Source organism: Mustela nivalis (genome assembly GCF_964662115.1).
Source record: "Mustela nivalis genome assembly, chromosome: 1".
NCBI classification, from domain to species: domain Eukaryota; kingdom Metazoa; phylum Chordata; class Mammalia; order Carnivora; family Mustelidae; genus Mustela; species Mustela nivalis.
In genome coordinates, this window is record NC_139020.1 from 69,965,914 (window position 1) to 69,984,990 (window position 19,077).

The following is a 19,077-nucleotide window of genomic DNA, read 5'->3' on the forward strand; positions in this document are numbered from 1 at the left end:
TTGGTTAAGCAGCTGCCTTCGGCTCAGGTCATGATCCCAGCGTCCTGGGATCGAATCCCGCATCGGGCTCCTTGCTCGGCAGGGAGCCTGCTTCTCCCTCTGCCTCTGCTGCCACTCTGTCTGCCTATGCTCGCTCTCTCCCCCCGCCTCTGATAAATAAATAAAATAAAATCTTAAAAAAAAAAAAAAAAGAAATAATTTATCAAAACTTTGGTAAAATGATTACCCATTATGAAAAATTGTTCTTACTAATCTTAGAACAGTGAGTTGACCCATTATCAGTATATTATCATTTTATAGAAATCATAAATTTGTAAACATGAATTATTTTTTAAATAACAATTATTTTAACATATAGAAAAATTACGAGGGGGCACCTGGGCGACTCAGTTGTTAAGCATCTGCCTTCAGCTTGGGTCATGGTCCTGGGGTCCTGGGATTGAGCCCTGCATTGGGCTGCCTGCTCGGCGGGACGCCTGCTGCTCCCTCTCCCACTCCCCCTGCTTGTGTTCTGTCTCTCACTGTGTCTCTCTCTCTGTCAAATAAATAAGTAAAATCTTAAAAAAAAAAATAAAACAATACTATGAGAAAGTAATGAAAATACAATTTTATAGAAAATGATGAATATCTTCCCCATTGAAGAAACAGCTTATACTCCTATTACAGTAAACATGAGTGAGAATCCATAGATTCTATGAGTATTTAAAGTACTTAATAATTGTCAGTAATTTTTTCCACTAACATATTGTTTTGTATATTTATATATTTCCAAGTTTATGTGTTCAAGAAGTTGAAAATCTAATTTGGATTTATAGTTTATGCAAAAGAAAATATGTTGTAAATATATTTTGCTACTTATACACACACACACACACACAAACACTCACACTAAGCTATGTTGCTAAAACTCTAATTGTTATAGGCTTTTAGAAAAGGAAGAGATTGATGTTTTCTGGATAAACCAATCAAGAAATAAGCAGGAAGGTACTTTCTTTGGAACACATAAGAAAACTACGACTTCGAGAGAAAGTGACTTGCCAAGTTGCAAAACTGTTCTCAGAAGCTAAGCCCATGACTTGTTAGTGCTGTGTTTTTTTATGGGCATACGTTTGGCATTTGAGTGTGTTAATTCTTTCTTTAGAGCACTGGCCCACTCACCGCATCTATTATATATCTGTGCGGCTTCCTCACTAAACAGCATTCCCAAATGCTCCACCCATTTCCAAATGCCCCTCAGGGACATGCCAGTTCCTATTGAGAACTCTTTGAATACATGAATTCATTTAATTATAGGAAAAAAAGATTTGTGACAGAACTTTAAGATAATGTAAGATACTCTTGACCAACTGAGAGTTTATTATTATGGTGATGATTGTTTGGTTTTTCTGCTGGCTTTCCTACAAAATGCTTTATGGAAATTACAAGTAGAACTTCTTCACCAATTGATAAGCTATACACAGGGTTGGCAAACAGATTAAATACTGTTGCACTACAGGCCATTTTAATGTGTGATTAAATTCTATTAGTTCCTCTTGCTGTTTTCCCAAGCACTTCTTTTACTCCATGTATTGATAGGTGTTACTTTTTTTTTTAAAGATTTATTTATTCATTTATTTATTTGACAGAGAGAGAGAGAGAGAGAGAGATTGAGAGAGAGAAAGCACAAGTAGGCAGAGAGGCAGGCAGAGAGAGAGGAGGAAGCCGGCTCGCCGCTGAGCAGAGAGCCTGATTCAGGGCTTGATTTCATGACCCTGAGACCATGATGACCTGAGCCAAAGGCAGAGGCTTAACCCACTTAGCCACCCAGGCACCCCTTGATAGGTGTTACTTTAACAGTAACATTGTTTGACTTGATTACAGCCCAATAACATTCTTCCACATTCTTCCAGCATTTTATCTTACACTTGTTCCTTAGGTTCTTTTCCTTTTATCTTTTTTTTTTTTTTAAGATCTTATTTATTTATTTGACAGAGATGAGAAAGCACAAACAGGGGGAACAACAAAGGGAGAGGGAGAAGTAGGCTCCCAGCTGAGCAGGGAACCTGACACAGGACTCAATTCCAGGACTCTGGGTTGATGACCTGAGCCAAAGACAGATGCTTAACCGACTGTGCCTCTCTGGTGCCCTAGTTCCATAGGTTCTTAATACCTTTGGAAATGACTTGAATACAGAGATTTAAATATTCTGTACCAAGAAAGACGATATATCATAAGAAGTCAGGGATCTCTCACAAGACAAAGGAAGACACTTCTTTTTTTTTTTTTTTTTTTGTAGGGTTTGTGAGAAGGACAGAATTTAGATAAAATTTAAATGTAGCTGTATATATCAGGCTCAAATATATATTGTCTCAGGGAATTTTAAACTACAAATTCTCATTCAGCTTGAAATAAGTAAACCTTCAAAGATGAAGCTGGATTGAAAGCCAGTTGAAAAACATTTTTTTTTTCTTTTTAAAGATTTTATTTATTAGAGAGAGAGAGAGGAGCACAAGTGGGGAGAGCAGGAGGCAGAGGGAGAAGCAGATTGCCCGGTGACCAGGGAGCCTGACTTGGGGCTTGATTCCAGGACTCTGGGATCATGACCTGAGCTGAAGGCAGACCCTCAACCCCCTGAGCCACCCAGGTGCCCCAAAACCTATTTTAATCAGGGATTACAAACCTAAAACTTATGTGCCTTCACTGGTCAGCTTACATGAGTAAAATGCACAAATGGGGCTGGGTAGGGATTTTGAACTTCAGAACCCTTGCCTTCTCTTCTTGATTCCATGAGCCAGGAGAGAGCCTTTATGTGGCCATAAAGACCTTCCAATTTTTCAAATGAATTACAAATTTAGATTTTGTATGAAAGGTGTCAACTCTTAAAGATATATATATATATATATATATTATCAGAGAGAGAGAGAGAGGATATAAGCAGGGGGAGAGGCAGGCAGGGGGAGTGGTAGGCTTCCCACTGAGCAAGAAGCCTGATGTGGGACTCGATCCCAGGACTCTGGGATCATGACCTGAGCCCAAGATGGGTGCTTAACCAAATGAGCAACCAGCCATCCCAAAAGGCATCAATTTTTAAATGTTGCAAATTAATTAAAATATTTTATAAACATAGTCTGCGTTTAAAAAAAAATGCATCCTTTGGATTTTGTAATTTGTTAAAACATTTATTTATTTATAGCAGGATAACATAAAAAGTATACACATTAAGAGATGAATATATTGGAAAGTTCCAAAAGCAATTGCACCAGAATAAACTCTAATATATAATTCCAACAATAAAGAGACCTTCTAATTCTGAGTTTTCCTATGTGGAATATTTAAAATTCATCTTGCATTTGATATGCTAAATACTACAAATATTATATTTATGAGAGTAATAAAGGGAGCTAATAAGCAATTAAGTTAGTTGTTCATAATGGAAAATGACTATTTAAATGAATTGAGTAGGAAGCATCAAATTATTAATACAAAATGGCAATCCCTATTCCTAACTCAATAGAGTGAATTTCTGCTTAAATAACAAATGGCTCCAATGTCTTTAAAAACATGGTAACCACATAGATGTAATTTGAGATATTAAGTTCCTTTTTTTAAGAAAATCACTTCTATACAATCAGATACCATTAGGAAGGAAGAGCTTTATAGAAAGTTATTAATGACTACCTTAAGTTTAACTAACTCTTTCTTATCTCTGACCAATCTCTGTTTTACAAAAAAAGACTATTACTAAATTTTCACTATACTATTGGGTGAGATCTTTTTAATAAAAGCAGAATGATGGTGTGATTTTTTTTTTTTTACCCTTGAGGCCACCCCCTGCCAAATCATTTTATATAAACTAAACATTTTAAGGGTACATACATACAGATGTGCACATATGGTCAGTTGTAGTAAGAATGCTTAAATATATCACTTCTGCAACTGAAGGAAACCATGTATTTAAGACATGCCATGATTCAAATTAGATTTAGAGCCTACATCCAGGAGAATAGAATTATTATTGCTGGAGGGAGCATTAAAGTTTATTTCCACTAGTCCCAGTGTTTAAATTAAGGAAATTGAGTCCCTGAAAATGTTCCCCTTAAAATTATGTGTGAGCTTTGAATTGCCAAGTCCAGTGCCCTGTGCTGTCTTTCCTCTTGTTTGATCTTTCAGCTGAATCTGACCTTCCTGATATTCTCATATTTGACGTGTACCAACTGCTTTTTCCTTGTTCTTATTCTCAATTTTTCTCCATCTTCTGTTTCCCTGCCAGTGCCATTGTGTGCTGACATTGCTCAAAGTTCTGCTCAATATTCCTTTCCTTTTACATCCCCACATCCTGGCTGATGACAGATTATTTGTATTGCTTCGGTTATAACTGATACTTATTTTTCTAGCCTATGGTCTGTATCATGAACCTCAAATCCACATTACCATTCTTCATCTACAAAGACTTTGCTTTTCTTCATTATTTTACCTTATCTTGGAAAATCTGACAGCTTATCAATCTTGACAGGTATTTGGTCTCTATTTTTACCCTAACCCAATATGCCTGTAGTATTCAGTTGTTTTCTAAGTAGATCTAATTAATTCAGCCCCACTGTTTGTAGTACTCTAAAAGGCTCACTCTTTCAAGATCAACTCTCTCTGCTTAACGTCCCCAGCTCCAGGCCCCTGAAATATTCCCATTCCTCAAACCTGCGTTTGTGTGTTGTTACATCCTGAAAGCACTCTTGCTCTGGGTCTGGAATCCCCTTTACTTCTTTCTCTAGTAGAATCTCTCTTCTCATAAGTTACACAGGTTTACAAAAGAGGAAATCAAAGTAATCTTTCCTAGGGAGATAGAGATCACCTTTCCAAGGAATCCCTCCATTCTTCCTCATTCATTTCTCTAATCCGTAATTTAAATGTCTGGTCCCCTGCAGTAGGCAAAACTGTTGGATTAATGATGTCTTATTTTTTCCATTATCCAAGGCCTGTTACAAATAGGGAACTGATTGTAGGAGAATGGGGACCTATGTGGATTTCCCTTTCCTTCCTTCCTTCCTCTCTTCCTTTCTTTCTTTCTTTCTTTCTTTCTTTCTTTCTTTCTTTCTTTCTTTCTTTCTTTCTTTCTTTCTTTCTTTCTTTCATTGCCACATAGACCTGTCAGTTTTTATCCATCCTATCCAGCTTGCTTACTATGGCTTCAGATCCCTTAGGCCAGGTGATAGAGCCTGGGAAGTGTGAATGGAAAGGAAAAAAGAAGTTTTCAGACTCTCTTGTGAGCTGGAGTCATAATCTGTAGGTCTGGCTGGTGATTAGAGTTGGCTCTAGTAGGTGTCTTCTTTAGAGATAGCCTTTCACTGGGCTCTTTCACCCACAGCGTCCTTGGCCCAGATGAAAGAATTTCTTCTTTAGCTCATTACTTACATAGTCTACAGCCCCTCGGAATTTGACAATACATTTAGCTTCTCTCTGCTGATGACCCTATGACTCTCTAGGTCATTTGGACCTAAAATGAACACATAGTGGCTTTTTCTCATGCCTGGTCACATCTGGTCCATAAGGAATAATCATCTCCAAATCTTTTGGTGACAGGGGCCAATCCTCTCTGCCCTTCAACTATAGGGACACATATTGGGTCCTCCCAGGGGATCCATTTAAGTGCCTCTCATCTGGTTTGATGTGAGGAGCATTCTTTTTATATATCAGTTACTCCCTCAAAAATTCTCTTCACAAATAGCCTTCTCTGTCCTCTTTGGAAATACTTACAAATGCAGTATATGTAAGGTTTAAGACTTGGTTCCTATCTACCCATTTCTTCCTGGCCTTGGAGAGCCACAACTCATTTGCATATGCAATATTATTATGAAGTCTTCACTAAAACTTTCATTTACCTACCTGTTTCACATATTACTGACAGACAAGGGCATGGAACTCTATCTCCTGAGTGTAAAATGAATCAAATTGGAAATTCTAGGTTTCAAATGAAAGTTCTAGAACATGGAGCGGTGTCATTAAAGATTTCCACACATTTCCCTAGGACGAACTGGGAGATTGTCAACATATGTGAATCTCAATTGGAGGGTTATGTTTGGAGGTTTTCAATAATAGACTGATTCTAGCAGGTATCCTAAACTCAAATAAAGGAGCCAAAATCAAAAGATGTGAACACAAGCATATGTTAGAGATATTGCTAGTTTGGTTCCTGACCACCGCAATAAAGCAAATATTGCAATAAGATGAATCAAATGAATTTTTGGTTATCCAGTGCATATAAAAGTTATGGTTACGTTACACTGTAGTCTGTTATGTGTGTAATAGTATTATGTCTAAAAAACGTATCTTAATTAGAAGATACTCTGTTGCTAAAAGCTGCAGCCATCACCTAGGTTTTTAGTGACTCATAGTCACTGATCACAGATCACCATAACAAACATAATAATAATGCAGAAGTTTGAGATATTGCAAGATTTACCAAAATGTGACACAGACACAGTGAACAAATGCTGTTGGAAAAATGGCACCAAGAGACTTGTTCATCACAGGGTTACCGTAAACCTTCAATTTGTAAAGAAATACAGTATCTGCAAAGTACAATACAGTGAAGGACAATAAAAGAAGGTGTGCTTGAACAAGTAAGTGTCAGGTGAGGTGCAGCTGGAGAAGAGCTGAAGAGGGCCACCGCTGCCTCATCAGTGAGCTGTATCTTAGATCCTGTGGCTGCTTTTTCCTCACCTCACTTCCTCTCGGGCTTGGCTGATTCCCTAGCTTCTAGCTCTACAGCCAGCCCTGGAGAGAAGCCCACGGGAAAATAAAAGGGAAAGGAACAGCCCATAATTTCTTACCTTTCTTTTTAATTTTGATTCATTTTAGACTTAAAAAGGAATCTCAAGAATTCTGAGTGCCCATATACCCTGAGTTAGACAGCATCTCCTTATGACATCTTGTGTATCTATAGAACGTTTATCAAAACTACATAATTAGCCTTGGTGAAACATTTTAACTGCAGAATGTATTTGAGTTTTATCAGTATGCCCACTAACATCTCATTTATTTTCCAACATGCAGTTCAGGATCCCAGATTGCATTTCCTTGTCATGTCTCCTCAGATTCCTCCAGTCTGAGATAGTTCCTCATCCTGTCCACATCTTTAAAGGCCTTGATATTACTGAAGAACACTAATTAGTTATTTGGCAGACTGTCTCTTGGTTTGGATTTGCCTGATAATTTCTTATGACTACATTGAGATAATGACCTGTTGTGAAGAATACAAAAAAATATATGTTCCCTTCTTAGTGTATCATATCAGGGGTTGTATATCATACCTGTGTATTACTGGTGGTGCTCATCACTTGGTGAAAGTGGGAGCTGCCAATATTCTCCACAATAATTTTTCTTTTTATAATTGCTAAATATTTTACAGGAGATACTGAGACAAGTGCCTATCTTGTTTCTGCTTAAATTCTCTCTTCATTTCAGCATTGGTGGGATCTCGGCTTCAGCAATTACTACTGTCCTGTTTTAGTAGTATGTTTTTCATGTCTTTAATCTCTTTACTTATTAATTGGACCTGTATAAAGAATTGTTATTATTTCACTGCTTAATCTGTTATTCTATTAGTACTGATTCTTGGGTAATTACTTTATTCTTTGGTATATAGCCTAAAACAGTGGTTATGTATTTTGTTGCTCAGGTTATTGCAACTTTGCCCATGGGCGGCTCTTCACGTTTGCTTCTGTGCTCTTTGGATATGCCTCCATACCTTTTTTTTTAAAGCACTTCTTTACTTTCTGGCACCAGAAAATCAGAAGATGCTCCACACTTATCTCATATTATTCATATCCAAACCATGGAATCAGCTTCTTCTCCATAGAGCCCTGGCACTTGTTATTGGATGGAGAACAGTATGTAGAAACCAAGATCATGGGTTCTGCATTTTATCATTCCTAATGGAGGGTCACTGCTTCCAGTCCCTCTTAGTAAGTTATATACAGAGGCAAATGTACAGTAAGCTAACTCACAGATAGACTTACCTACATTTATTTCTCTGTGAATGTATTTCTCCACCTCTTTATAGGACTCTATATTGATACTTCAGCTACAGCTGGCATCAAAGGGTTTATTCCAGCCCTCTTCCTTTCTTTATATATCTAAAAAAGTTTCAACAATAAAACCTGGATCTTATGATCTATAATACCTTAATTTATTTATTCAAACTTAATATTCAAGTACAGTAGGTATAGAATTCTTAACCCATACTCTTGTAAGAACAAATTTTGTAACTATAAAGTATTTTTAAAATTCTTTTTGTCTTAGCTTTACATTGTCCTGCCAAAGCACGGTTTTCCAAAGTTAGTCAGATTAACTCCTTCCTTCCTTATACTTGACAGGGTGGTTAGGTGATTGTTTTGTTTTTCAATTAAGTTTATTTATAAAGGTCTGCATACCAGCTTATCTCCATATACTATTTTTTTTAAAGGGGTTTATTTTGCTTAAAAAAAAAAAGACTTAAAAAAGTAATCTCTATACTCAGTGTGGGTCTCAAACTTGTGACCCTCAGGTCAAGAGTTGCATTGTCTTCCCCAACCAGGTGCCCCTACATCTATTTTTTTTTTTTTAAACTAGTGTGTGTGTGTGTGTATGTGTGTGTATCGCAAAATTCATTTTTGTGGTGTACAGTTCTATGAATTTTGACAGAAGCATAGAGTTGTGTATTCACTACTGCAGTTCCATACAAAACAAATGTTCCATCATCCCAAATGTCCCCCCTGTGTTATCCTTAATAAAAAAACCATCCCCCTACCCAGTAGATTGTCAGATGTTTTTCTGCTTTTCTCCTAATAGTTCTGTCTTTTCCAAAGTGATATATAAATCAAATCATGCAATATATAGCCATTTGGATTTGCTTCTTTTCCTTAGCAAGATACATTTATGTTTCATTTAATGTTGTTGTATTCATCCATAGTTCATTCTTTATTATTGAGTAGAATTCTGTTGTATGGATGTATCATGTTGTGCTTATCTATTTACCCGTTAAGACACTTTGATGTGTTTGGCAATTATGAATAAATGTACTGTAAACATTGACATACGGGTTTTTATGTGACCATAAATTTAAATTTCTCTTGGTTTAAAAACCCAGGAGTGTAATGCTGGGTCATAAAGTAAGTGAAAACTGTTTAAGAAACTGCCAAAGTATTTTCCAAAGTGGCTATCATTTTACATTTCAAAGTGGCTATCATTTTACATTCCTTCCACAAATGTATGAGCTTTCCAATTGCTCAGTGTTCTTACAAGTACCTGTTGTTGGTAGTTTGTTTGTTTGTTTTTTTAACATCCTAGTGGGTGTATAGCAATAGCTCATTATAGTTTAAATTTTTATTTCCTAAATGACCAAAGATATTAAACATCCTTTCGTGTGTGTGTGTGTGTGTGTGTGTGTGTGTGTGTGTGTTTTGGCATTCATCTATCTTCTTTAGTAAAGTGATCTTTTGCCTATTTATAAAAAAAGTTTCTTTAATCATTAAGTTTTTTAATTATTTTCTTCTTTTCTAGTTGTTCAATTTTGTGAGTTCCTTATAATTTCTGGATATAGTTTTTGCCATATATAATATACAAACATTTACTCCCAATCTGTGGAGTGGTTTTTTTGCTTTTTGGTTTTTTACTTTTTGATCAATATCTTTCACACAGCTAAAGTCTATATTTTACTTTTTATTTTTATTTATTTATTTATAAATTATTTTGATTAACATATAATGTATTATTTGCCCCAGGGGCACAGGTCTGTGAATCAGCAGACTTATACATTTCACAGCACTCGCCATAGACCATACCATCCTCAATGTCCATAACCCAACCACCCTCTCCCTACCCCCGAACACCAGCAACCCTCAGTTTGTTTTGTGGGATTAAGAGTCTCTTATGGTTTGTCTCCCTCTTAATCCCATCTTGCTTCATTTTTTTCCTTCCCTATCCCCCACGAACCCTCACCCTGCCTCCTCTCAAATTCCTTATATCACAGGTATCATATGATAATTGTCTTTCTCTAATTGCCTTATTTTGCTCGACACAGTACCCTCTAGTTCCATCCACGTCATTGCAAATGGCAAGATTTCGTTTCTTTTGATGGCTGCATAGTATTCCATTGTGTGTGTGTGTGTGTGTGTGTGTGTGTGTGTGTGTGTGTGTGTACCACATACTACATCTTCATTCATCTGTTGATGGACATCTAGGTTCTTTCCATAGTTTGGCTATTGTGGACATTGCTGCTATAAACATTCAGGTGCACGTGCCCTGATGACTGCATTTGTGTCTTTAGGGTATATGACCAGTAGTGTAGTTGCTATGTTGTAGGTAGCTCTAGTTTTCAATTTTTTGAGGAAACTCCTTGCTGTTTTCCAGAGTGGCTGCATCAGTTTGCATTCCCACCAACAGTGTAGGAGGGTTTGCCTTTCTCTTCATCCTCACCAACATCCATCATTTCCTGACTTGATAATTTTAGCCATTCTGACTGGTGTGAGGTGGTATCTCATTGTAGTTTTGATTTATATTTCCCTATGCCGAGTGATGTTGAGCACTTTTTCATGTGTCTGTTGGCCATTTGGATGTCTTCTTTGAAGAAATTCTGTTCATTTCTACTGCCCATTTCTTGATTGGATTATTTCTTCTCTGGGTGTTGAGTTTGATAAGTTCTTTATAGATTTTAGATACTAACCGTTTATCTGATATATCATTTGCAAATATCTTCTCCCATTCTGTCAGTTGTCTTTTGGTTTTGTTAACTGTTTCTTTTGCTGTGCAAAAGCTTTTGATCTTGAAGTACGAATAGTTCATTTTTGCCCTTGCTTCCCTTGCCTTTGGATGATGTTTCTAGGAAGAAGTTGCTGCAGTTGAGGTCACAGAAATTGCTGCCTGTGTTCTCCTCAAGGATTTTGATGGATTCCTTTCTCAAATTGAGGTCCTTCATCCATTTGGAGTCTATTTTTGTGTGTGGTGTAAGGAAATGGTCCAGTTTCATTTTTCTGCATGTGGTTGTCCAATTTCCCAAAATCATTTGTTGAAGAGACTGTCTTTTTTCCATTGGACATTCCTTCCTGCTTTGTCGAAGATTATTGACCATGGAGTTGAAGGTCTATTTCTGGACTCTCTATTCTGTTCCATCAATCTATGTGTCTGTTTTCGTGCCAGTACCATACTGTCTTGATGATGACAGCTTTGCAATAGAGCTTGAAGTTCAGAATTGTGATGCCACCAACATTGGCTTTCTTTTTCAACATTCCTCTGGCTATTTCGGGAGTTTTCTGGTTCCATATAAATTTTAGGATTATTCCACTTCTTTGAAAAAAAAATTATGGTATTTTGACAGGGATTGCATTAAATACATAGATTGCTTTAGGCAGCATAAACATCTTCACAATATTTGTTCTTCCATTCCATGAACACGGAACATTTTTCCATTTCTTTGTGTCTTCCTCAATTTCTTTCATGAGTACTTTATAGTTTTCTGAGTACAGATTCTTTGCCTCTTTGGTTAGGTTTATCCCTAGGTATCTTATGATTTGGGGTGCAATTGTAAATGGGATTGACTCCTTAATTTCTCTTTCGTCTGTCTTGCACCAACAGGTGCATAGAAATGCAACTGATTTCTGAGCGTTGATTTTATATCCTGACACTTTACTGAATTCCTGTATAAGTTCTAACAGATTTGGAGGGTTTTGTTTTTGTTTTTGTTTTTTCCTCATAAAGTACCATATCATCTGCAAAGAGTGAGAGTTTGACCTCTTCTTTGCCAATTCAGATGCCTTTTATTTATTATTCTTGTCTGATTGCTGAGGCTAGGACTTCTAGTACTATGTTGAATAGCAGTGGTGATAGTGGACATCACTGCTGTGCTCCTGACCTTAGGGGAAAAGCTGTCAGTTTTTCCCCATTGAGAATGATATTTGCTGTGGGTTTCTTATAGATAGCTTTGATGATATTGGGGTATGTACTCTCTATCCCTACAAGAAAGGATTCTGTACTTTGTCAAATGCTTTTTCAGCATCTATTGAGAGTATCCTATGGTTCTTGTTCTTTCTTTCTTTCTTTCTTTTTTTCTTTAAGATTTTATTTATTTGACAGACAGAGATCTCAAGTAGGGGGAGAGGCAGGAAGAGAGAGAGAGAGGAAGAAGCAGGCTCCCACTGAGCAAAGAGTCTGATGTGGGGTTTGATCCCAGGACACTGGGATCATGACCTGAGCTGAAGGCAGAGGCTTTAACCCACTGAGCCACACAGGCGTCCCTGTTCTTTCTTTTATTAATGTATTGTATCACACTAATTTATTTGCAGATATTGAACCATCCTTGTAGCCCATGAATAAATCCCACTTGGTTGTGGTGAATAATCCTTTTAATGTACAATTGGGTCCTATTGGCTAGTATTCTGGTGAGAATTTTTACATCCATATTCATCAAGGATACAGGTCTGAAACTCTCCTTTTTGAAGGGGTGTTTGGTTTGGGGATCAATGTAATGCTGGCCTCATAAAATGAGTTTTGAAGTTTTCCTTCCATTTCTGTTTTTTTTAACAGTTTTAGGATAATAGGTATTAATTCTTCTTTTAATGTTTGGTAGAATTCCCCTGGGAAGCCATTGGGTCCTGGGCTCTTGTTTGTTGGGAGATATTTGATGACTGTTTTAATCTCCTTACTGGTTATGGGTTTGTTCAGGTTTTCTATTTCTTCCTGGTTCAGCTGTAGTAGTTTATATGTCTCTAGGAATGCATCCATTTCTTCCAGATTGTCAAATTTGCTGGCATATAGTTGCTCATCATATGTTCCCATAATTGTTTGTATTCCTTTGGTGTTGGTTGAGATCTCTCCTCTTTCGTTCATGATTTTATTAATTTGGGTTCATTCTTTTTCTTTTTAATAAGTCTGGCCAGGAGTTTATCAATCTTATTAATTCTTTCAAAGAACCAACTTCTAGTTTCGTTGATCTGTTCTACTGTTATTTTGGTTTCTATTTCATAGATTTCTGCTCTGATCTTTATGATTTCTCTTCTCCTGCTGGGTTTAGGCTTTCTTTGTTGTTCTTTCTCCTGCTCCTTTAGGTGTAGTGTTAAGTTGTGTACTTGAGACCTTTCTTGTTTCTTGAGAAAGTTTTGTATTGCTATATATTTTCCTCTCAGGACTGCCTTTGCTGTGTCCCACAGATTTTGAACAGTTGTGTTTTCATTATCATTTTTTTCCATGAATTTTTTCACTTCTTCCTTAATTTCCTGATTGACCCATTCATTCTTTAGTAAGATGCTCTTTAGCATCCATATAATTGGAGTTCTTTCTAACTTTCCTCTTGTGATTGAGTTCTAACTTCAGAGCATTGTGGTCTGAAAATATGCAGGGAATGATCCCAATCTTTTGGTTCTGGTTGAGACCTGATTTGTGACTCAGGATGTGATATTCTGGAGAATATTTCATGTGCACTAGAGAAGAATGTGTATCCTGTTGCTTTGGGATGAAATGTTCTGAATATATCTGTGGTGTCCATCTGGTCCATTTAATGATACCATCTGGTATCATTTAAGACCTTTATTTCCTTGTTGATCTTTTGCTTGGATAATCTGTCCATTTCAGTGAGGGGGTTGTGAAAGTCCCCTACTATTATTGTATTCTTCCTGATGTATTTCTTTGATTTTGTTATTAATTGGTTTATATAATTGGCTGCTCCCTTGTTACAGGCATAGATATTTAAAACTGTTAGATATTCTTGTTTGACAGACCCTTTGAGTATGATATAGTGTCATTCCTCATTTCTTATTATAGTCTTTGGCTTAAAATATAATTTGGCTGATCTAAGGATTTCCACCCCAGCTTTCTTTTGATGTCCATTAGCATGGTAAATGGTTTTCCAGTGCCTCACTTTCCATTTGGAGGTGTCTTTTGGTCTAAAATGAGTTTCTTGCAGATAGCATATTGATGGATCTTATTTTTCTTATCCATTCTGATACCCTGTGTCTTCTGATTGGGGCACTTAGCCCAATTACATTCAGGGTAACTACTGAAAGATTTTAGTGCCATTGTATTGCCTTTGTATTGCCTTTGAGGTGACTGTTACTGTATATTGTTTCCGTTTTTTTCTGATCTGAACTAAGGTTCTCCCCTTGCTTAGAGGGCCCCTTTCAATATTTCTTGTAGTGTTGGTTTGGTGTTTACAAATTTCTTTAGTTTTTGTTTGTCTTGGAAGCTTTTTATCTCTCCTTCTATTTTCAATGATAGCCTAGCTGGATATAGTATTCTTGGCTGCATATTTTTCTCGTTTAGGGCTCTGAATGTATCATGCCAGTCCTTTCTGGCCTGCCAGGTCTATGTGGATAAGTCTGCTGTCAGCCTAATATTTTTACCATTGTATGTTATAGACCTCTTCTCTCTAGCTGCTTTCAGGATTTTCTCTTTATCACTAAGACTTGTAAGTTGTACTATTAGATGATGAGTTGTGGACCTATTCTTATTGATTTTGTGGGGGGTTCTCTGCACCTCCTGGATTTTGATGCTTGTTCCCTTTGCCATATTAGAGAAATTCTCTGTTATGATTTTTCCAATATACCTTCTGCCCTTCTCTCTCTTTCTTCCACTTCGGGGATCCCAAGTATTCTAGTATTGTTTTGTCTATGGCATCATTTATCTCTCAAATTCTCCCCTTAGAGTAGTTGTTTGTCTCTATTTTGCTCAGCTTCTTTATTCTCCATCATTTGGTGATCTATATCACTAATTCTTTCTTCTTTTTCTTGCCATAAAACCCTCCATTTAAAAAAAATATTTTGTTTATTTATTAATAAGAGACAGAGAATAAGAGAGGCAGAGGCAGAGGGATGAGCCGGGAGCCTGATGTGGTATTCAATCCCAGGACCCCAGATCGTGACCTGAGCCAAAGGCAGATGCTTAACCATCTGAGCCACCCAGGTGCCCCAGACCCTCCATTTTTTATTGCACCTCATTAATAGCTTTCTTCAATTTCAACTTGGTGATTTTAGTTCATTTATTTCTCCAGAAAGAGATTTTATTTCTCCAGAGAGGGATTCTCTAATATCTTCCATGGCTTTTTCAAGCCCAGCTAGCACCTTGAGAATTGTCATTCTGAGCTTTAGATCTGACATATTAGCAATGTCCATATTGATTAGACAATCAGACTGTCTAATTAGACAATTAGACAATCTTCCTTTCTTCTTTTCTTTTTTTTTTTTTTTTTTTGTGGTGACTTTTTCCACCTTGTCATTTTATCCAGATAAAAATATATGAATGAGAGAGTAAAATACTACAATGGCAGTAAAGACCCCAGAAAAATATATGCTAACCAAATCAGAAGAGACCCAAACCAGGGGGAGAAGAAAAGGGAAAAAAATAAAAAATAAAAAATAAAATAATATATATATTAGACTGATGAATAGAACAGAGCCACCCACTTGATTTTGGGTGTATTCTGGTCTCGTAGAAGAAACTACCTCCCAAAATTAAAAAAAAAAAAAGAAAAACTTTACACACACACACACACACACACACACACACACATATGCACACACACACACACACACACAAATTAGTATAAACACAAAGGGATGGAATATGGCTGTAAAAACGAAAATATTAAAAGTTCCTAAAAAAGGAATTGATAAGTTAGTTGGAAAAAGAAAAAAAAAAAAGGGAATGTGATCAGGGTAGAGCTAGATTTAGGATATATTTTGATCTATTAGAAGTAATTATATCCCAAAATTTTAAAGGAAAAAAACCCGTACATATACAAAAAATAAGGTTAAATTCAATGAAGGGATAGAATATGACTATAACAATAAAAATTCAAAAAGATTGTTTTTTTAAAATGTATTCATATATGTATGTATTTTTATATGTATTTATGTATTTACACATATATATATATTTTATATATATAAAATGTATTTTTATATATAAAAACACATAATATGTTTTTAAAAATGTATTGATAAGATAAAATAGTTGAAAAATTTAGAAGAGGAAAGAGGAAAAGTTAAAAAAATAAGAAAAAAATAGAATTAAAAAATTTAACTTTGTAAGACTAAAGATCATGGGAAAAAAAGCCATGAATTCTATGTGCTGCTTTCCCCTAGTTCTGGAGTCCCACACTTTTCGTTTATTAGTGAACTTGGTCTTGGCTGGATGTTTTGCTGATACTCTGTGGGAGGGACCTGTTGCAGTGATTCTCAAATGTGTTTGCCCAAGGCAGAATTGCACCACATTTGCCAGGGGCCGAGCTAAGTAATCCACTTGAACTCACTCTGGGTAGCTTTTGTTCCCTGAAGGCTCTCTGTAGAGCTTTGGAGGATGGGTGAAAATGTTAGCCTCCCTATCTCTGACCCCATAGGACCCAAAAGCTCAGGGCCCCTCTCCTTAGTGCACTGGGAGAATAATAGTCAATACCTTCTGTCTCCCTTGTTTCTGGCCTCGCTCTGTGCTCTCCCAGCCTGTGACCTGGCATTTCTGTCTCTGGCGCCAGCCCTGTTTGGAGTCTCCAAACCCAGCAGATTCCTGCCTCATGCTCCTGTGCTGCTCCTCCCAGAGGAGGAAGGAGGTGGTCTTTGTGGATATGTCACTTTTGCATTCCCTGCTCAAAGAGCAGTGGCCTGACTCCACCTCGGATCATGGTTTAAGGTAATCCTGAGCTGAGAGCCCACTGCTCAGCTCTGTCTCTGTAGCTGGCTTCCCCGCTCTGATACCTGGCATCTCTGCCACACTCAGACACCCTGGGTCTTTCTGTGACCCCACAGGTCTTGAGACCAGACTGTCCCTGCAAGTGCTCCACCCCCACATAGCCTCTGGGGTGACGTCCCTCAGTGGAGCAGACTTCTTAAAGTCCTGATATTATCCTCTGCTGCTCCACTGCTTATTGGGAGCTGGCCCCTCCCCCTGCTGTCTCTCTTCTCATTGCTTCTGATTCACTTCTCCGCATGTCCTACCTTCCCCAAAGTGTTCCATTTTCTGTTTCTAGAATTGCTGCTCTTCTTCCCTTCTATCTCCTGTTGCATTTGTATGTGTTCAGAATGGTTTGATAACAGGGGCACCTGGGTGGCTCAGTGGGTTAAAGCCTCTGCCTTCGGCTCAGGTCATGATCCCAGGGTCCTGGGACTGAGTCCTGCATCAGGCTCTCTGCTCAGCAGGGAGCCCACTTCCCCCCCCCCCCCCTGCCTGCCTCTCTGCGTACTTGTGATCTCTGTCTGTCAAATAAATAAATAAAATCTTTAAAAAAAAAAAAAGGAATGGTTTGATAACATTATAGCTGAACTCCTGGGACCTAATGCTATTTCAGTTTCCTCCTCTGCTGCCATCTTGCTTCTTTTCCCAAAGTTTATGTTTTTAATAAGTCCAGTTTACTGTTTTTTTTTTTTTCTTTTACAGATTATGTTCTTAGTGTTGTATTCAAAGGCTCTTTATGTAAGCCAAGTTCATGCAAGTTTCCTTCTACCAGCTTTAAGGCTTTATGTTTTACAGTTAAGGTCTATTATCTGTTTTGAGGTGATGTTTGTGTATTGTGGATGGGTCCAGACTCATTTTCCTTGATTATAGATGTCCAGTTGTTCTAGTACCATTTGTTTAAAAACTGTCCTTTCTTTCAACTGTCTTTGAACATTTGTTAAAAAATTTGTTGATTCTTACTATGTGAGTGTGTATATGTGTATGTTTTTTGGATTCTCTGTTCTGTTACACTGATCTACAATGATCAGATAATGAAATCCTTCAACTTTGTTCTTTTTTAAAATTAGTCATTTTAATATATTCTTTTCTATAAACATTTTAGAAACTTTTGTTAATATCTGTAACATACAACTGGAATTTTGATTAAGACTATGGTGAATCTATAGATCAAATTGGGTAGAGTTAGCCTCTGATAATAGTTAGTTAAATAATTAAGTCTTAATATTTACATTTGAGCCTCCAGTCTATGAACATAGTATCTTTCTCCATTATTTTAGGTATTCTTTGATTTCTTCCTCAATGTCTCATTGCTTTTGGAGTACAGATTCTACAGATAATTTGTTGGATTTATATTTTTGGCATTTCTTTTGCTTTTACTTTCCTTTCTTCCTCCCTTTTTGTACAATTTGTTAGGGAAAAAAAAAAAATCACAGACTAGGTGGCCTAAATAACAAATTTATTCTCTTGTGTTTCTGAGATTACATGTCCAAGGTCAAAACTGTCAGCAAGTTTAGCTTCTTCTGAGGCCTTTCTTCTTATCTCATAGATGGCTGCCTTGTCCCTCTGTCTTCACATGAATTTTCCTCTATGAGCACACTTCCCTAGTGTCTATCTTTGTGTCCTAATCACCTCTTTTTATAAGAACAGCCATCACATTGGGTTAGGACTTACCCTAACCGTCTCATTTTTTTTTTTTAAAGACTTTATTTATTTATTTGACAGAGAGAGAGAGCACAAGTAGGCAAAGAGGCAGGCAGAGGGGGAGGGAGAAGCAGGCTCCCCGCAGAGCAGAGAGCCCGATGCCGGGCTCCATCCCAGGACCCTGGGATCATGACCCGAGCTGAAGGCAGAGGCTTTAACCCACTGAGCCACCCAGGCACCCCTAGCCACCTCATTTTAACTTAGTAACCTCTTTAGAGTCCAAGTACAGTAACTCCAAGTACAGTAACATCCTGAGGTACTGGGAGTTAGAGATTCAACATGAATATTTGGAGTGACATGATTTAGCCAGGACACCTTTGCCTGCCTTCTTGACTTCCTTCCTTTGTTTCTTCAGCCCCATCCGTTTGGTGCTATTGTAAATGGTATTGCTTTTCTTTTCCTTCTTTCTTTCTTTCTTTTTTTTTTTTTTTAAGAAGATTTAAAGTCCAGTTGTTCATTGCTAATATTTGGAATTCCATTGATTTTTTCTGACACTCTGCATATCAAGTGATATGGCATGTTGCCCACCTTCTCTAGTAGTGCCTTAAATTTATTAATCATAATTAGGAAGTTTCTTATCAGATTCTTTGAATCTGTCATGTCTGATTCTCATTTTTATGGACATTTTGTCTCTTCAAGCTTAGGTTTTTCTTGCACTTTTTGTGCCTCATAATTTTTGGATGAAAGACAGTTTTTGTGGGTCAGCAG